Below are 11234 nucleotides of genomic sequence, written 5' to 3'. Positions count from 1 at the left end.
TTATTTTAATTTCCATGATCTCTATGGCTCTGATACCAATAAAGGGGGTGCTATTTAGAGCGAACAAAAATCAAATAAATTTAATAAATCTAATAAATCAAATAAAATTGACAATCTATTAAAATTCAAGTAGTATTTAATTTTTTAAGGACTAAAATGAAAGATTTCTATTTTTCATTAACTTATTATGTAATATTATAAAAGGAGGGTATTTTGGATATCAAAATTAGCCAAAGGTTATTTTGGAAAAATGATGTATTTCCCATTTTTTTTAACACTTGTGTTATTTTTATTTGAAGCTAAAATGAGATTTTATTCTATTAACAAAAGGTGACTATTTGCCGACTCATATCTTATTTAAAAAATATAATAGGGCATTCAAGGCTAATTGTTAGTAACAACAATTTAGCATGACTGTAATGTCGTGATCACTGGGGCTCAAGAAGGTGTTTAACTTTAATTGTTGGTTGTAATGATAGCAAGTTCGTGTGGTGAGTAGAGGACCTTAGCAACCAAATTTTACGATACAGCTTTATGGGGAGCTTGCCTAACGAGTTGGGTAGTTTCGAACTAAGACAGACGATAATTGAATACTCGCTCGTCTCCGTTACTACAAATTTTAGCTTGAAGTCGTACACCATACTTGATTGTTTCCCGTCCCCAACGTGCTTTTCTATATTGGAAGTTCAGTTGCCTCACCGTTCACAACCACTCCGACTCCCATTGTCCATAAATGCTTGTACAATGTTTACCGGATCCAAGGACAATGTCCGAAAACTAATTCAGAAGCTTAACTTACTACTACTCTCAATTTATCCATTGACCTCGAACCCACCTGCCTCGGTAAAGCTCTTCAAAGTCATTGGCCTGCCACCATGACTAATGAGTTTAATGCCTTAATTCGCAAAGGCACTTTGTCTTTGGTCCCTTCTGATCCATCTCTTAATCTAGTTGGCTACAAGTGGGTATATCGTATGAAGGGCAAACTCTGTCGTGTAGCAAAAGGGTTTCACCAATGTCCCGATCATAAAGCCATATATGGTCTTGAAAGGGCTCCTCGAGCATGGTATAATGAACTTGTAATTTCTACTTACTTTAGTCTTTACACACTTAATTTCTGATACCTCTTTGTTCATATATAGTAGTGTTTAAATACACTTGTCTATGTGAATGACGATGTTACAAGAAATAGAATCATGCCATGGGTACAACATTTTTCACATCAAGGTTCACAACACACACATGCAAGGAGTGGAGTCCACGATTAAAATAATCGCGGACCCCACATTTGTGAGGAAGTCGTAAAAAAAGTTGTGAGGGAAATGCCGTACAATCAGCAATTACCCAAGACATATAGTCTATTGATCAGTTCAAATGAAACCAAATTCAAATTGATATTCACTTTGTTCGTGAATGCATGCAATTTGAAGCCTCGTGCATCTCCATTGTGAGGGTGCATATTAGAAAATGATATCGATAATTTTCTTGTATACTTCTTTTGTAACTACTCTTATCTAATTCCCATTAGTCCAAGTCTTTTGTTCTGAACCCTTAAAATAGGTACTTAATTCAATAAACTGAATGTGAGTTTAGTTCATAAATTATCTGATATCCTACCATTCTATCCACCCAATCAGTAACAAACAGGCGCAGTTCAGCCAATCCTTCGTTTATGGAAACTCTCCGGGTTTTCCATCTGAAGTACAAATTAAAAAAATTCTATTTCACCAAACCAATCTTCCTTCAAATAAACACCGTCTCCGTTCGGATCATTGGTTAATTTGGTTTGATAAAATATAAGTTCTTTCTTTTTGTGTATTCTATTTTTTATTATTTATTGACTAAAATATAATGGCAAATTAATCAATTACAATCTGATTTAAGGGTGGACAAAATGTCCAAACGAAACCGAGTGATTCGGTTCGATTCTATGACAAAAATTAATGGTTTTGGTTCTTCAAACCGAGAACCATTTGGTTTTGGTTCCTATTCGGTCCCTAATGCTAGAATCAAGAACCAATNATATTGAAATTTCTCTTAATAAATAACAACTAAAGAATAAAAATATTCTGGTTTGGTTCAGTTCAATTTTAATTAAAATTGATTGAATTAAAATTGATCTAATTCTGGATCCTAAAAATGCAAATTGAACGGTCATGGTCGTCTAAATTTTTACTTGATTCCAAAAGTATTTTGTAGAATATCTTAATTAAATTAAATTAAATTTTACACGAACTGACATTCAATAACTTTGCTGCTTAAACAATAAAATTACACAATAATTCACATTTTATCATTTATTTTTAAAGCATAAGAGAACTAGATATCTAAAATCCAAAAGAATGTAATTAGATATCGGATAGCTACTAAATCCAGTACAAGATGTTGAGATCTCCATCAAATTCCCCTAAATCTGCCTACACGAATGACACACACTTAGAATATTTGACAAGTCTCACTATCCAATCAAGACACGAAAAAGCAACTACCATTCACTCCTTCGTTGGACAAAGGTCTCCACACGATCATCTGACTTTATTAAGGACCAGGAGTTCCCATAAAGCACTTGGCGAAAGCATCATCCACACGATGTATTCAATTTTTCAATGCAGAATAATATCATTATGTCATAACATTCATCAAACTCACAGCCGTGGTTATCAATTGACACTGCACCTCATCAACTATCAGAACGGGATTACAATTAAATTGTAATTAAAGTTACATCAGCACTCCGTTGTGATGATCAATCAAAAGCCAGATTGAACAGCTAGAAATATAATTCCAAGAACTTCCAGAGCTGACAAATCTTGATGAGAGCTCAACAATAATTAAGCACTTACTTCCACTTGGTTTGCTCTTTCTTCAGGGATCAATGAACCAGATCCATCTTTTTTATTAGCAGCTTCACATCCTTTCCAATACAGAGGATTTGATGTCAAAATCTTGACCTCTGATTTATCATTGATCTCCAAAACCTCCGGTAATCCATTAGTACACCCTCTCGACATTCCCACGTCGATTCTTGTGGCTCAGTTACTGCAAACCCCATTTATCCCATGTTTCTGAATCGTATGCCCCACGATCATCCTCTTCACTCCAGGAATAGTCTCAAGCACATGCTCAAGTGTCGAAGAATCACAATTCTTTGCCAACTCTTTAGAAAAGCTTCTCAACGAAACAATAGAGTCTCTCCCTCTCACCAACTGACTGGCCACCTTCAATTTCAACCCAAGAATCCAATCCTTCACCTCCTAGTTCACGCGATCCAATCCATAAACCACATGCTTCGGCAATAACCCACCATGGACAAAAACTGAATCCCCAACAACCACAACCGTCTGGTTCTTCGACAAGAACCATTTCGCAATCAATCCATTTGGTCGAAGTGCAACCATTCGTGCTCTAACGCCATTTAACAAGTCTGGCTTAATTCCTCGAAATTCCTTAGGCATTCCATCAAATGGATCATCAATTACAACATTCCCATCCAAACCACTGTTATATATTTATGGTGTAAATATAAAATGTGAAAGAAATAATCAAATTAGATTAAGTGTCTAAGTGGTGGGAAATGTGGCATTTGTGTGGGACGTCAGGGGTTTGAGTCACTCCCCACGCAGATATTAAAATGTCTTGATTGGGACCTTGGGCTTCCTTGACTAAAATAAATTTTTTTATTATTATTTAATGAGTAAAACTAGTCAGTATTTTCTGACCATTTATTTTTGTAACAACCTACTCATAGTCATTAAAATACCAACTATTCAGTCATTAAAATTTCGCATTACTCTCTGATCATGATGGAGACTATTACTTCCATCTTGCCTATATAAACTCATATCTCGTTTTTGGAAAAACACACATAAAAGAAAATAGAAAAAACCTCTTGCATCAATCCTTCCTTTTCATATTCTAAATTTCTTACACTCGAGTTTTTACATATATTCTGAGTACAATTGAGAGTTCTGGAAAAATCATTCGTGATTGCTACACAAGTGATTTACGATCTTTGTATCCTGAGAGTGATTGTCTACGGAGATTGCAGCAATTATCGACGGACAATTTCACTTTAGGACATCGTTCTGTCACGAGATTCGATTGGACGATAAATTTTATATTTCTGCATTTTATTGCTCTGAATATTACTGTAACTAATTATTTTTCCAACAACCACCACACATTTTCTTCATGAAATTCCCAATTTGTTGCTACATAGCCCAATTTTCAAACTCCTTTAGTCCATGAGACGTCACAAAATGAAAATCCCCATCAACATTTGAAATGTCGAGACACTCAAGATTAACCAACATTCATAGAAATCGAACCAAGAAATGCAGAAAATAAAAGTACAAAAATAATGAACACGATGATTTTTCGACCGAAGCCCCAGAGGTTCAGCACAAGTGCCTAATCCCCTGTTGAGCATCCACTATTAATGGATTCAGCTCGGTTGCACTATAAGGCCCCCAAAATCAGGCAGTAAGTATACAATGTTTCAGAATATTACAATATACGAGTCACAAAGACTTATCTCATAAGGATTCACCAAGGCAGACCACGGTTCACAAAGATACCACGAACAGATCACTCAGACAATCAAGTCACAGGAACTGCCATCCAAGAATCACATGACTTCACAAGTCATTATACAATGTGTAAGCTCTTCCACACAGGAAATTCAAGAAATCACCAAGATTTCATCAAACCCGACTGCACATCACATGAAACCACTCAGGTTTCCATGAACTCAACACAGCAGTTCAACAGGTTGGAGATCTATAACATATCATGGATTAACTCAAGAAAGAGTTCTGAAAATCACTCAAGAATGGAGCCAAAATGAGAGATTCGTCGAGAGAGAAAGAGAGGCGACTCAAAACCCTCGAACTCGAGAAGTCGAATGGAGTAGAATGAAAAACCCAGCAGCCACCCAAACCATTTAGGGTTAAATGCATAGAATGATCTAGAATCAGATCCAACGGCCAAGAGACCAGCACGTGTCACAATCCAGTTAACTTCTTCCATTAGTAAAGTGTCACTTTACAAAACACGATTTTAGTTAAAATTGTGGAAGCACAATTTAAATCAAAAGTGATCAGCAGTTCGACTCCCAACAATCTCCACCTTGCTTCCATAATTTTAAGGCATATAGTGCAGCCATGAGCTTAACCAGTATTTATAGTTTCATATGCTCGGTTGTACCTGTACATTCAATATAAAGAATCAATAGATAATATTTTCAAACAATTTTCAAATTTGTTTAAAAATATTACTTTAGTTCCCATGTCTGAGGGGTTGTTCAAGGTACAAATCTTATTTATTTTCAGCAACCCTTTTGAAATAATATCCCTTATAAAATGGTATTTAACATCAATATGTTTTGTTCTACTGTGGAACATTGGATTTTTACTCAAATGGATTGCACTTTAATTATCAGAAAACAGAATTGGATTAGTATCTACAAAGCCAAGTTCATTTAGTAAACCATGCAGCCAGATGCCTTCTTTGATGGCATCAGTGGCTGCAATATATTCAGCCTCGGTGGAAGATAGAGCAACAATTTTCTGCAACTGAGATTTCTAGCTTATCACAGTGCCACACAAAGTGTAAAAATAAGATGAAGTGGATTTTCTATTATCTCTATTTCCAGCAAAATCAGAATCTGTATAACCTTTTAGAATTACCCCCTCTTTATTCATTTTAAACATCAAACATAGGTTGGATGAACCTTTTAAGTATCTCATTAACCATTTTAAGGCTTCCCAATGTGTTTCACCAGGATTCCCCATGAATCTACTTAAAACACTAATACTGAATGCCAAATCAAGTCTGGTGCAAATCATTAAGTACATGACTGAACCAATAGCATTGGCATAAGGTATTTTAGACATTCTTTCAAGTTCATCTTCAGTTTTAGGGCATGAATCAGATGTTAGAATAAAGTGATTAGCAAGGGGTAAAGTCACAGGCTTACAATCAAACATTTTAAATTTCTTAAGGATCTTATTCACATATTCTTCTTGACATAAAATCAAACAATCAAATTTTTCATCTCTTTTAATATGCATGCCAAGTATCTTCCTAGCAGAACCAAGATCCTTCATATCAAATTCTGATTTTAGTTTGTGTTTGATATCATCAATTTCAACTTTATTGGCACTAGCAAAAAGCATATCATCAACATAAAGCACAAGATACAAATAATCTTTACCACCACTTCCTTTACAATAAAGACATGTATCATAATTGCTTCTACTAAACCCAAGTTTTAAGACAAATGAATCAAATCTTTTATACAATTGTCTTGGAGCTTGTTTTAGGCCATATAAAGATTTTTTCAGCAAACACACAGTTTTTTCAGGATCTCCTTTTATAAATCCTAAATGCTGATTCATGTAGATAATTTCATCCAATTCACCATAAAGAAAAGCAATTTTTACATCTAATTGATCAAGTTTCCATTTAAATTGTACAGCTAAAGCAAGTATACATCTTATAGTTGTATATTTGACCACGGGGGAAAAAATCTCATCATAGTCCACACCCTCCTTTTGTGTGAAATCCTTAACAACTAGTCTAGCTTTGTATTTAATATTATTAGTGCCACCTTCCCCTTCCTTTATTTTATAAATCCACTTGCAATCAACTAATTTCTTATCATTTGGTTTGTCAACCAATTCCCAAGTTTCATTCTTGTATAAGGAAGACATTTCTTCTTCCATAGCACTCAACCACCGCTTAGAATCTTTAGATTTCAAGGCTTCATGATAGGAACTAGGTTCAGATTCAATTTCTTCTTGGTGAGTGAACAAAGGCACAAAGTGATCACTATTAAACCTAGCAGGAGGTCTAATTTGCATTCTATCCCTATCTCTAGTGAGCTGGTACTCATCTAGGGGTTGAATTAAGTCATTACCTTGATCAGATTCAGTCAAATCAGGCTCATTCTCATTCTGGTCAGCCTCTGTACATTCAGTTTCTAGAGGGGCAGAACTGATATCATCAATTTTAGTAGGCTCCACCTCAATTTGGACATCATTTTCAGTTAAGTTCCCTTTCTTCCCTTCCAAACATGGCATACATGATTCATTAAAGACCACATCCCTTCTTATTATTACTCTATAACCCTTTTCCCCATAAACCCACAGCCTATATCCTTTAACATTTTAGCATAGCCCAAAAACACACACTTTACAAATCTAGATTCAAGTTTCCCTATGTTTTCAAGTAAGAATAAGAAACGGGCTTTTGTGTCCACACAGATTCAGGCACATCATAGTTTAAAGCACTTGTAGGACTTCGACTAATCAAATATGCAGCAGTTTTTACAGCCTCACCCTAAAATAATTTGGGCAGGCCTGAACTTAAAAGCATGCATCTAACCTTATTTAATATAGTCTTATTCATCCTTTCTGCAATGCCATTTTGTTGGGGTATGTAGGTTACAGTTTTGTGTCTTAAAATGCAATGTTCTTTACAGAAATTATCAAACTCATAGTTGCAAAATTCTAGACCATTGTCTGTTCTTAAAGTCTTGATTTTCAAGTCAGTTTGATTTTCAATTTGAGTTTTCCAATCTTTAAAAATAGTAAAAGTTTCATCTTTGGTTTTTAATAGAAAAACCCAAATTTTCCTTGAAAAATCATCAACAATCAACAAGTAATATTTATAACCAGACAATGTAGGGATAGATGAAGGACCCCACAAATCAGCATGTAAATATTCTAGAATTTGCTTTGATTTATGAGTACTCGCGGGAAAAGGTAACTTAACTTGTTTTCCTACCAAACATTGTTCACAATTAGACAAGTCACCAATGTTTAATTTTCCAAATACACCTTTATTGTGTAAAGCCTTTAACCCTTTCAACCCAATGTGACCAAGTCTACAATGCCACAATTTTGCAAGATTATTTTTATCATCTAAAACTGTTGCTGAAAATCCAAGTAAGGTTTTTGCATTTAAAAAGTATAAACCATGTCTCTTTGGGATAGAAATGATTAAATCACTATCCCTAAAGATTTTTATTTGTCATTGACCCAATTTTATGTCAAACTCCATATCATCTAACATTCCTAGAGACACTAAGTTTCTTTCTAATTCAGGAACAAATCTGGTACCCTTTAAAAGTAAAATTCTGCCATTTTTCAGAAGTAGTTTTATTGTCCCAATACCCTTTACTTTGCAAGTCATGTTATTTTCCATGATAACTTGGCCACCTTTAGTTTGTTCAAGATTCAAAAAATAGTTTTTGTTAGGGCACATGTGGAAAGAGCAACCTGAGTCAAGAATCCATTCTTGATTTAGGTTCCTTTCAACATTTACAAGAACCAGGTCATAGTTCACATTTTGTTTATCATAGGATATAACATTGTTACCTTCACTTATCTTCTTTTCTTTCAAATCATTTTGCTTTTTATAACAGTCTTTAGCAAAGTGACCTAACTTACCACAGTAGTAACATTTCTTTCCCTTTGCCTTATATTTAGATTTCATTTTGTCAAATTTCATTTTTCTAGGGTTATTTTGAAACTTTGAATGAAAATTAGATGTACCAACATTCTTGCCCTTTAACAAAAGATTTTCTCCGCTTTGTTGGTTAATAGAATCTGATTTTAATTCAAGAACCCTATTTCTTAAAGCATTTGTTATGATGTCTGTGCTAAGATTTTCTCTACCATATTCCAAGGCATTCTTTAGATCTCTATGCCTATCACTAATGGAGTTCAACAAGACCACAACCAACTGACCTTGTGATAATTTTTCATCACAGTTGGCTAGATCCTGGGTCAACTTTGTAAACCTATTCAAGTTTTCTTCTAAGTCAACAGATGGATCCATTTTGAAAGAAAAGAATTGTTTTAACAAAAAACATTTGTTTGGAACAGTTTTTGGTTCATATTGTGCTTTCAATTCGTTCCATAATTCAGAAGCAGTTTTATTTTCTCCTATGGTTCTGATCACATTGTCTGAAAGGTATAAGAAAATGCTACTCCAAGCAGTTTCTTCTAACTCAGTTCTTCTACCAGGACGTAACTCAGCAGGCCAAGAATTATCTAGGGCTCTAGCACACCTTTGTTGCATCAAAATAGCTTTCATTTTCTGACGCCACATACTAAAATCCCCCCTTCCATCAAACATGCTCATTTCAAACTTAGCAGTGGCCGCCATTGCAAAAACACCAAGTTAATACACAGTACACAAGTTTGATCTCAAAGAACACACAGGGATATATAATGTGGGGATTGCAGACTGATTAAAGGATCAGGGGTAAGTTCAACAGTGCACTTATGCACATTTCTCCAATCAGTAAACACTTCAACTGATTTACTCAATCAATGAACACTCAGCACTCAGTAAAGAAGCAGGAATATCAACAGAGTTCACAATTCCTATGTATTTCAAAACTAAATTTCTCCAGCAGGACTTTCCAATTGCACACCTTACTGCGTTGTTATCTCAGATTCCTATGACTTCAAGAGCCTTAGGACAAAGACCAAGCACGGTAGGTTTTATAATGCAAGGTAAGTCGAGGGAAATATTCAGGAAATTCTACAGTAAATATTACCGGCAGAGTAATATAGGAAAGATCTCACCAAATGAGTTCAAAGAACTTAGATTCCTGCAGCTAGTGCTCACTACAATTTGGAGCAGGTTTCAAGAATCCGATTCCTTCAAGAATCAGGTGTCCTTAATATTTCAAGAAGCTCTGATACCACTGAAATGTCGAGACACTCAAGATTAACCAACATTCATAGAAACCGAACCAAGAAATGCAGAAAATAAAAGTACAAAAATAATGAACACGATAATTTTTTGGCCGAAGCCCCAGAGGTTCAGCACAAGTGACTAATCCCCTGTTGAGCATCCACTATTAGTGGATTCAGCTCGATTGCACTATAAGGCCCCCAAAATCAGGCAGTAAGTATACAATGTTTCAGAATATTACAATATACGAGTCACAAAGACTTATCTCATAAGGATTCACCAAGGCAGACCACGGTTCACAAAGATACCACGAACAGATCACTCAGACAATCAAGTCACAGGAACTGCCATCCAAGAATCACATGACTTCACAAGTCATTATACAATGTGTAAGCTATTCCACACAGGAAATTCAAGAAATCACCAAGATTTCATCAAACCCGACTGCACATTACATGAAACCACTCAAGTTTCCATGAACTCAACACAGCAGTTCAACAGGTTGGAGATCTATAACATATCATGGATTAACTCAAGAAAGAGTTCTGAAAATCACTCAAAAATGGAGCCAAAATGAGAGATTCGTCGAGAGAGTAAGAGAGGCGACTCAAAACCCTCGAACTCAAGAAGTCGAATGGAGTAGAATGAAAAACCCAGCAGCCACCCAAATCATTTAGGATTAAATGCATAGAATGATCTAGAATCAGATCCAACGATCAAGAGATCAGCACGTGTCACAATCCAGTTAACTCCTTCCATTAGTAAAGTGTCACTTTACAAAACACGATTTTAGTTAAAATTGTGGAAGCACAATTTAAATCAAAAGTGATCAGCAGTTCGAGTCCCAACAACATTCATAGTCTCATGATTCCCATTCATCGCAATAATCCTCCCACCAACTTTCTCAGCCTCCCTCTACAATTTCTCAAAGAAGTACGACAACTTCTCATCCCCACCCCGGTCCAGAATATCCCCCACCTGTACAAGAGTACTCGACCCGCCCGACCACCGACCATTCAGGTCAATCAGACCTGCAAGCCTTAACGCCTGTTTGGCCTTAAAAAGGTCCCCAATGGCAATAAGGCGAGACGGTTGTGCAAATACAGTCTGTAAAGGAGGCAAACATGCTGGATCCTTCGAATTTCCGAGTTTGGGTTTGGTTCAGGGAATAAGAAAAGGCCGCCACTGACAGAGAAATCGACGAAAGTGTCGACGAAGGAGGAGAGGAGTGAAGGGAGAATTTGACAATTAATTTGGGATTCCATTTTTTTTCCAATTTTCTCGCTGTTTCTTCCCAATTCATGAATGATGGGGTCTGTTTTGATAACTTAATTTCATAAATGGTGATTGAATTTCAAGAGGAAATCCAAATTGGTCCTTAGAGTAAAACTTTGACTTATATAATCACTGAAGTTAGATAACTTTACAAAATTGTTTCAAGATTCAACATGAACTAACAACCATATGTCCACGCCGTGAATTCATTTTTCAAAAGATCAAAAATTCAAATTTAGCAAAATAAT

General features: G+C 35.6%; 1 pseudogene; it reads right to left on the bottom strand.

Annotated features, from left to right (window-relative positions):
- Window positions 1–2271: 2271 nt before the first annotated feature.
- On the bottom strand, window positions 2272–11142 carry LOC111371422 (annotated as a pseudogene).
- Window positions 11143–11234: the final 92 nt, after the last annotated feature.

The sequence above is a fragment of the Olea europaea genome, chromosome 22 (assembly GCF_002742605.1).
Source record: "Olea europaea var. sylvestris chromosome 22, O_europaea_v1, whole genome shotgun sequence".
NCBI lineage: Eukaryota > Viridiplantae > Streptophyta > Magnoliopsida > Lamiales > Oleaceae > Olea > Olea europaea.
The sequence above is the reverse complement of the archived record's forward strand: the minus strand, read 5'-3'. Positions and strand labels throughout refer to the sequence as shown.